At 39.9% G+C, this 9,167-nt stretch overlaps 1 pseudogene; it reads right to left on the bottom strand.

Moving 5' to 3' along the window:
- Positions 1–976: 976 nt before the first annotated feature.
- On the bottom strand, positions 977–3,145 carry LOC123064964 (probable NADPH:quinone oxidoreductase 1; annotated as a pseudogene).
- Between the last annotated feature and the right edge of the window lie 6,022 nt (positions 3,146–9,167).

The raw sequence follows: 9,167 nt of genomic DNA, 5'->3' as shown, positions 1-9,167 counted from the left end.
AAACAATCATGTCTTCTCAAAATAACATGGCCAAAAAAAGTTATCCCTGCAAAATCATATAGTCTGGCTATGCTCCATCTTCATCACGCAAAGTATTAAATCATGCACAACCCTGATGACAAGCCAAGCAATTGTTTCATACTTTTGATGTTCTCAAACTTTTTCAACTTTCACGCAATATATGAGCGTGAGCCGTGGATATAGTACTATAGGTGGAATAGAATATGGTGTTTGTGGAGAAGACAAAAAGAAGAATATAGTCTCACATCAACTAGGCGTATCAACGGGCTATGTAGATGCCCATTAATAGATATCAACGTTAGTGAGTATGGATTGTAATGCCACAGATGCACTAGAGCTATAAGTGTATGAAAGCTCAAAACAAACTAAGTGGGTGTGTATCCAACTCGCTTGCTCGCGAAGACTTAGGGCACTTTGAGGAAGCTCATTATTGTAATATACAAGCCAATTTCTATAATGAAAAATTCACACTAGTATATGAAAGTGTCAATATAGAAGACTATCTATCATGAAGATCATGGTGCTACTTTGAAGCACAAGTGTGGAAAAAGGATAATAACATTGTCCCTTCTCTTATTTCTCTCTTTTTTTGAGCTCTTTGACCACTTTTTTTATATATTTTTATTTTTCGTCCGGAGTCTTATACGGACTTGTGGGGAATCATAGTCTTCACCATCCTTTCCTCACATTGGGATAATGTTCTAATAATAATGATCATCATACTTTTACTTACTTACAACTAAAGAATTACAACTCGATACTTCGTGTTGAATGAAGGACACGCAATCACATGAATGTCTGCATGCATGCATGCGCTGCGCTGCGAACCAAACAAGATCGTGAATACCAATGCACGGAGCACAACGTGGTCAAACTAAAGGGCAATGCAAATTAACCAGCACGTACGGTACACTACACGGTGCCAAGCAAGTATAATCGATCTTGAGTCAGTCAGTCAGTCGTCCTTGCGTTGGAGCCTGAGCGCGAAGGCCTGGAGCGAGAGGAGCACCTTCTTGAGCCGCTCCCCAGTCTCGGTGTCGATGAGGTTACCCTCCTCGTCGAACTTGGGCGGCTCCGCGAACGCCCTCACGTGGAGCTCGGGCTTGTTGATGAAGTGGAGGTCTAGGAACACCCTGATCTGGCGGAGGTGGAGTGATGCCCTGGCCCGACTAAGTTTTTTTACCGAAGGCGGGATGTACCGGAGCCGCATCCGTCGTTGGTCACTTTCGTCAAGATCTGTGCGACCCGAGTCCGTATAAGTTACTGAACGAAGCGGCACCTTTATACAATTGTAATACAACTGTCCAGGCTGACAAAGCTGACACTGCATGTCTTTTCAGGCTTTTCACATAGGAGAGAGAGTTAGAGTGGAGATGGACGACGCATGCATGCAGCCTCTCTTTCCATACACTCACATGGATTAATTTCCATCCTCATATTTTTGAATACTTGATACGTTTAGAACCAAATATTCATTTTTGAAACTTTTTATATATTCGAGTCTAGGACGATAAGACCTTTCAAACAAGACCAATCTTGAATACATTTTGACTAGTTTGAATTTTATGTATCATATTTCAATATTATTGTATTTCAATTATTTCACTCATCTCAAACTATATTACACTCATTCAATTGAAATACTATATTTCACTTGTCTTAAAAAAGTGATTTCACTCGTTACAAAAGATAGATTTCACTCATTTCACTACTTCAGAAAACATATTACACTCATTCAATTCAAATACTATATTTCACTTGTTCTAAAAAAGTGATTTCACTCGTTACAAAAGAAAGATTTCACAAGTTTCAGAAAACATATTACACTCATTCAATTGAAATACTAAATTTCACTTCTTTCAAGAAAGTGCTTTCACTCGTTACAAAAGATAGATTTCACTGATTTCACTAGTTTCAGAAAACATATTACACTCATTCAATTGAAATACTATATTTCACTTGTTTCAAAAAAGTGATTTCACTTGTTAAAAAAGATAGATTTCACTCATTTCAGTAGTTTCAGAAAATATATTACACTCATTCAATTGAAATACTATATTTCACTTGTTTGTAAAAAGTGATTTCACTCGTTACAGAATATATGTCTCAATTCTTTGAAATAATTTATATCTATGAACTTAGTGAAATTTATTTTTTGAACTAAGTGAAATCTATGAAACGAGATATTTTTTGAAGACTATGAAACATGTTATTTTGAAATCTAATTTTAAAATATTCAAGATTGATTTTGTTCTGAAGATCATGTTGCAAGAAATTTGAATCTATAAAAAAATATAATGAAATTTTAATGTGAAATATGATGACCATCTAAAATATGATGACCATCTAAAATTTTAATGTGAAATATGATGATCATGTTGATAGATTTTGTTCTGATGACCATCTAAAATATGATGACCATCTATAAAAAAATAAAAAGATGGATTTGTTTGGGAGCGGGGAGAGAGGAAAAAGGTTGCATGCATGCTGAGCTGACAAAGCTGACAAACTAGTATAAATAGTGGGTCATCCTCCTGACATACTACAGTGATATACTAAAGATAGATAATAAAAATACAGTCGTATATAAAAGATGGGCCATAACTATGCACGAATCGCAAACAACGCCAACGGCGGATGCGGCTCCGGTACATCCCCACTCCGGTAAAAAGGAGTTTGCGTGCCCTGCCCCGCCGAAGTCGCCCCCTGCACACACGATCGCCGCCGCCCTGTCCGCCCAGCAGTTGCGCTTGCCCTGGACGCCCAGTCCAGCGCGTTCTTCAGGGACGCCGTGACGGAGTAGTTGTACTCGGGCAAGGCGAAGAGAAAGCAGTCGGCGGCGCGGACCCTGTCGCGGAGCGCCTCGATGGCCAGCGGGAAGCCCTCGCCGCCGTGATTGGTGAGGAATGGTGCGTACCGGCGCGGATGAGGCCGCGGTGCCATGAGTCCTTGCGGAGGGAGCCGCAGAAGGTGGCCACGCGGAGGGTGGGCTGCGCCGTCGTCGACGCCGTCACGGATCCCATGATTCTTCTGTCTTGGGTCGCCCTGACACCGAGTCCCTGAGCTGAGAGGGTCCAGCTGAGAGTGGAGTGGCTGTGGGTACTGAACTACTGATCGATGTGGAGCTCAGGTACTTGATGTCCTGTCTTGTCCTTGAGGAGACGCAATAAATAGATGACTCGTTGGTCTTATCCAGGTCATCGTGAACGTCAGATGTTGGTTATATTTTATTTACACAAATTAAGAAGAGTATCTGCACTGACTGGTAGTCGTGGAGTGTACGCGGAGCGTCATCGATGGCATCATACGTCCGATCATTAGCAGCCTATAATCTAGTGACAATATATAATTAGCTGATACGCACCATATAGGAGTATTATCTCTATTTCTAATGGAGGAGTTGATAGTCTCCGTCGGTCAATTTTCGTCCCACCTATCATGGTTTTTTTCGTCCCACCTTCGCTGGGTTTTTTTGTAGATTTTTTTTTCGTCCCCTTCCCCCACTTCATCGGTTTATCTCTACTTCTAATGGAGCAGTTGGTAGTCTCCGCCGGTCAATTTTCGTCCCACCTACCATGTTTTTTTTCATCCCACCTTCGTTGGGTTTTTTTCGTAGATTTTTTTTCGTTCCCTTCCCCCACTTCATCGGTTTATATCAGGTAATAATTCTTGCGCTTTCTTTGGTAGGTGCTCATTTAATTTTTGCGTAATTAAGGATTCAAAAATCACATCATGATTTGCTTACCTTCTTACGTGAGATCACCTTCCCACCAAAAACCGTATTGGTTTCCCATTTGATTTTTATATCCATAATATTTACCGAATTACGGATTAAATACTTGTATTATCTACTCCTAATGGATGAGTTGATTGAATAGTATTACGGTTTATTTTCGTCCGGTCTATTTTCGTCTCACATCCCACCACCAGATCTCCTTATGTTGATTTTTTTACCCTCACAATAAAACTTTCCTAACCTTTTCAAAGTTTCCTAACTAGACACGTTATAAACGGGCAGGAACTGATAATACGTTACCAATCAATCGTAACGTAGATGGAAACAAATCGAACGAATCGTAACAATAATTAGGCTGACTATTACATACCAACAGATCTCCATACCAAACATAGGTACGTCAATTCGCTTCCTCCCCTTCCCTTCGTCCCTCAGTCCCACGCTCGTGGCGCTGAAGTGGCGGCGACAAGCGATGGCGGCGGCATCACTGATGGCGGCGAGGATAACACGTGGCAGCCCCCGAAGCATGAACACGACCGCACCTCGGGCCTGCCATCTGCCAAGATATGGGTGAGTTCTCGTGTTGCCCACCCTAAACCCTCACGTCCTACAAATTCCTCAACCCCTACCGTCTCGATCCCGTCCACGCTCTGATCCGAAGGACGATGCAGCTCCGGCCGATCGACAATGGAGGTTCAGGATCCTTCCTCTCAGCACCGATTCCTAGAAGAATCAGCGGTGCGCCACGCCGATCGAACCCCGTCGAGATCACTAGCCAAGATTGCTATTCTGAAGTTTTTTGTAAACAAAGTGAAGAGTGGGACAGGATCTGCACTTGTGCTAATATAACATATACTTATGCAGGTGCATGTTTTGTTTTAAAAATCCAATTTGTTTATCCTTTTGTTGCCGATATTCTTGGATTGAAGGGACTGTGTGACAAGGTGAAAGAGCTAATAGCTATAGTTTTACACCAATGCAATTTGTTTTGTTTCAGTATTGTACATGGCGTGTGAAGGACACTTGTATTGTTGTTGCTTGATCCTATCCACACCCATCTCAGCTTCTTACGATCCGATCGAAGTTATGTTCTCAAATCCTTACTCGTGTTTCATCTTCTTTTGGTTTCCATAGGTCCGTGGCAGCAGCGGCATCCATGCATGGTTATGAGCTATATCACTTCGATAGCTACAAGTTGCGGAAGGCACTTCGATAGCTACAAGTTGTGGAGGTTCGGGATCCTTCCTCTCAGCACCCACTACTAGAAAAATGAGTAGCGCGCCATGCCGATCGAACCCGGTTGAGATCACTCTCCAAGATTGTTATTCTAAACTTTTGTGTAAACAAAGTGAAGAGTGGGACAGGATCTGCACTTGTGTTAATATAACATATACTTGTGTAGGTGCAGGTTTTGTTTTAAAAATCCAATATGTTGATCCTTTTGTCATTAAAAATTGTTGCAGGTGTAGGTGTTGCTTGGTCCTATCCACCCGTCTCAGCTTCTGAGAATTTTATCGGAGTTAAGTTCTCAGACCCTTATTCGTGTTTCATCTTCTTTTGGTTTTCTTAGGTCTGTGGCAGCAGCGGCATCCATGGATGGTTATGAGCTCGATCACTTCGATAGCTACAAGTTGTGGAAGGCACTATGGTGGCTTGGATCATGCCATGAAGCAGAAGATGAGGTCCGTTTGCGCCACCGGCTCACTCATTTGTCAATGATGCAACCCTTAAGCCTTTGGTTTTGTCGTACTATGCAGTATGAACTGTGCGATATCAAAGGAGTTGCGCAAGAACCTGATGGTCATGGGGCTGGAGTTTTTCTTTGCTCCCATCTTTGTTGCCCTGGCCTTACCACCCCACTCCTATCATTCTCATTTTGCTTACTGTTTGTTTTGGGAAGATCAGGTTACATATACATCTCGTTCTACTTCTATACTTGTTTACCTGATTACTTGATACATAATTTCACATGGGTAAACTTATAATATTTAGTCTGGTTTAGATGATGAAATCAGCTGGAGTATAGACGGGGCTTGTACAGATTTTTTAGGAGAAGACTACCCCAATTGTGGCATTGGTCGTAATTAATCTGATGTTCTTCAGGTGAGTGACATTATTTCATTTTGGGAAGCACGAGCTGGAATCAGACGCCTATTTTTTAATGTTTGCTGCTTATTCCTTCTGGTATAATCAAAGTTTTCTAATTGAACAGAAGTTTTATGTGATAACCTTCCAGAATAGAGTGCCATGCAAAGATGACTATTTTTTTACTTCTGAAGGAGAATACACAGATTAACTTTCCATGAGTAGTCTTCTATTGTTAACTAAAATTATTTAGTTCTCATGCACGTGGATAATATTAGAACTTCGAAGTTATCAAATTATATGCTTTCGTATGCAAGATTGTAAACTAACCATTGCATACACATCTTAGCTCCAGATTTTTAGTTTGTGCTTGTCTAATGAAAAATTAATTCCCTTTGGATTTGGGAGCAGTATATGCCGAGTTTTTGTACGTGCCAGAGTCAATGTTTCCTTTAAGGCGAGTTTAGAAGTTCAGTTTTAGGGATTAGCTTTTGGGTGACAGTTCTCTGTTGTATACTCCGAACTGCGTCGATATATTGGTCTGAATCTTTTGTTAACCGGCTTTACTTTTGGAATCGGCTCTGATAGGAATTCTCATCTTGACCAAGTTTAGCAACATAGTTCTTGCAATTTGATTACATAAAATTATATGAGAAATCTTCATGAAAGAATACATCTTCAGTCATTTGACATACAGGGCCCAATCATTATCTAATTATTTCTGGGGTTTTAATACTCGGTTTTACTTTTGGATATATCCATTTGCTAAAACGACACATAAAGTGAGAAATATTTTAAGCTGGACAAATGTGCATTGCATCTTCTACACAACAGATCCTCTTGTTGGGATTATATATTAAGTGTTAATACATGTGCACCGTTATTGTTTCTATTGCTAATGTACTGATTTTATCAAGTGTAACATGAGGCTCACTGGACTGCATTGCCAGATGTGGCATCACTTTTCATGCTCTGGCCCAGTTTTGCATTGGCTTTCTTGCTATCTTGGTATTTGGAAGCGATGGAAACAAGGGGCAACAAAATAAGGAACTAAAAATATTAAAGGAATGTCTTGAAAACTTATCTTGCATGAAAATCTGGTTTCAAATTTTACCACACCATGTACAAACTTATCTTGCATGGATCTTCTTGTTTTGCTTATTCTAGATGTATGTCTTTTTTCATTTTATGCATGTTGCATATAATAACATATTTAAATTATATAATAATATATAGTTTTTGATAGATGTAGCAGTAACACATATGAACAATATGAGGTTGATGCATAAAGTGGTTTGTCATGGGTGTGTTGATCGTGATACTATACATAAATATATCGAGTTATGACATTATTTATCTTTTCACATCAGATTTTGTATTCTGTGGCAATGTATCGTCATTTTAAATATTTTGTATGAGGATATGAAACACTTTCGATGAAAATTAATTAGTTTTCATATTGTTTCGACAGAAATTAGGTGTCATATTGCTCCATACAAACATGAATAAGCTAAAAGGAAATCAGTTATACTACCGATCTGGCGATGAAGAAAGTTTACCTAATTCCTTTTTTTGACAGAAATATTACTTTATTAACTCAAATAACGGTTACATCATCTGCTAGGAATTTATCAAGGAAGCTAGGAGGTGCCTCGGCCCAAATAGAAGGGCGTTCACACATCACCATTTAGCTAATTCATGAGCTACTACATTGGACTCTCCAAAACAACGCTCAACTATAACCTTCCTGAAATCACAAGATATTCCTACAATCATCTAACATTGGCGCTGCCGTCATCGAATGGCCTTCACTGAGCTTTAGTGCATCCACTACTGTGATATTGTACATCCTTACCAGTTTAGCTCAACCCAAACTTAGGGCCGGCTTCAATACTTCAAAAAGTGCGGCATGTTCAACCTAGCTGTAGAAGCAGTGATGAAGCGCCCCTTATGATCTCTGATAATTGCTCACAAGCACCGGAGTTTATTTCAACAAAAAAAGAAGCATCGACATTTAGCACTAGATGCCCAGCTAGGGCTGAAGTCAAGACCTTTCCTGCAGCACATGCGTAGTTTAGGGTGAGTGCCATGATCTCGGGAACTGTTCTCTTTAGCATTTGCACCTTCTCTCCTTTGAAAAACTCTCTCCGTTGCCACCACAAATACCAACATGTTATAACTATTAATTCCGGTAGTTCGACCTGGCCCATATATGGTTTCTCATGAGCACCATCGCAAAAGTAGGAAATCAATAACAGCCGCACCTGATCGATCCACCTCAGCAGCCAACTGAATCTATGTGCTTATTCCAAGAGCCTCCCAAATCCAACTTGACGGACCCACCCGATTGAAGAAAGTAACCTATTCTAATGTTGAGTTCCTGGAGAATCCACTTGATGGGTCGGAGTCGAAGACAAACGTGCTACCACAATCTCTAGCATGCCCACAGATCAACGTGATTAGTTGTTAGGCTCTACAACAACATCATGTCTATCAATGATGCCGAGTGTTTAGAGTAAGTATAATTTACAAGTATATAATGTGCCAGTATACATTATTATGATTCTTACCATCCATTTTTCAGGAAGGAATGGGTGCAAAGCTCGATACCTCATGCAATGGGTTTATGTCCCAAAAAACTTATGGGCATACTTAACATGGAGCAAGCTATGGATAAAGCATCACCGTGTGTATACTAGCATGTGACGAGGGATTATTGTTCATAGACCCTCCTGTAAACGTCATGGATCTATAATTTTGTATGAGTTATCATAATTAGGCATTCAAAATCATTAGTATCAACATGTTTCTAAATTGTTTTTCTTAGTCTGCCCATGTTGTTAGATTCAACACGAGATCAATAGTTCTGTGTGAACCCTTTGATTTTTGGCATGTGATAGACAACAACATCTCATCGTGCAACTTCATAAGTAAGATCTTTTGTCCATTGTTGTCATGGTTTATTGTTTCTAATAGCTACCACTTGTAGATTTATATTTGAGATGCATTCATTGGCCAATAAATCTTGTACATCAACCACAAACATGGATGTCGTGTATATATTCTGGACCCTATCCACACATCATAGTAGCCAGAGGTTAAAACTCTAAGACATTTAGTGGAATTACAAAGATTTGCGAGGGAATTCAATGTCACACTCGAAATAAAGCAACCCGGCTGGAATTCCGATATATCTAGATGGCAACAGTTATTTCCGCCTGGTATTCAACAAGCACGGACTGGTAAATTTATACATCTCATTATCATAACATTCAAAATACAAGCATTTATTTTAGGTACCACTGCATTCAAGATTAATATTAAT

This window comes from Triticum aestivum, chromosome 3B (genome assembly GCF_018294505.1).
Source record: "Triticum aestivum cultivar Chinese Spring chromosome 3B, IWGSC CS RefSeq v2.1, whole genome shotgun sequence".
NCBI classification, from domain to species: Eukaryota; Viridiplantae; Streptophyta; class Magnoliopsida; order Poales; family Poaceae; genus Triticum; species Triticum aestivum.
This window is presented reverse-complemented; position numbering and strand designations above follow the sequence as displayed.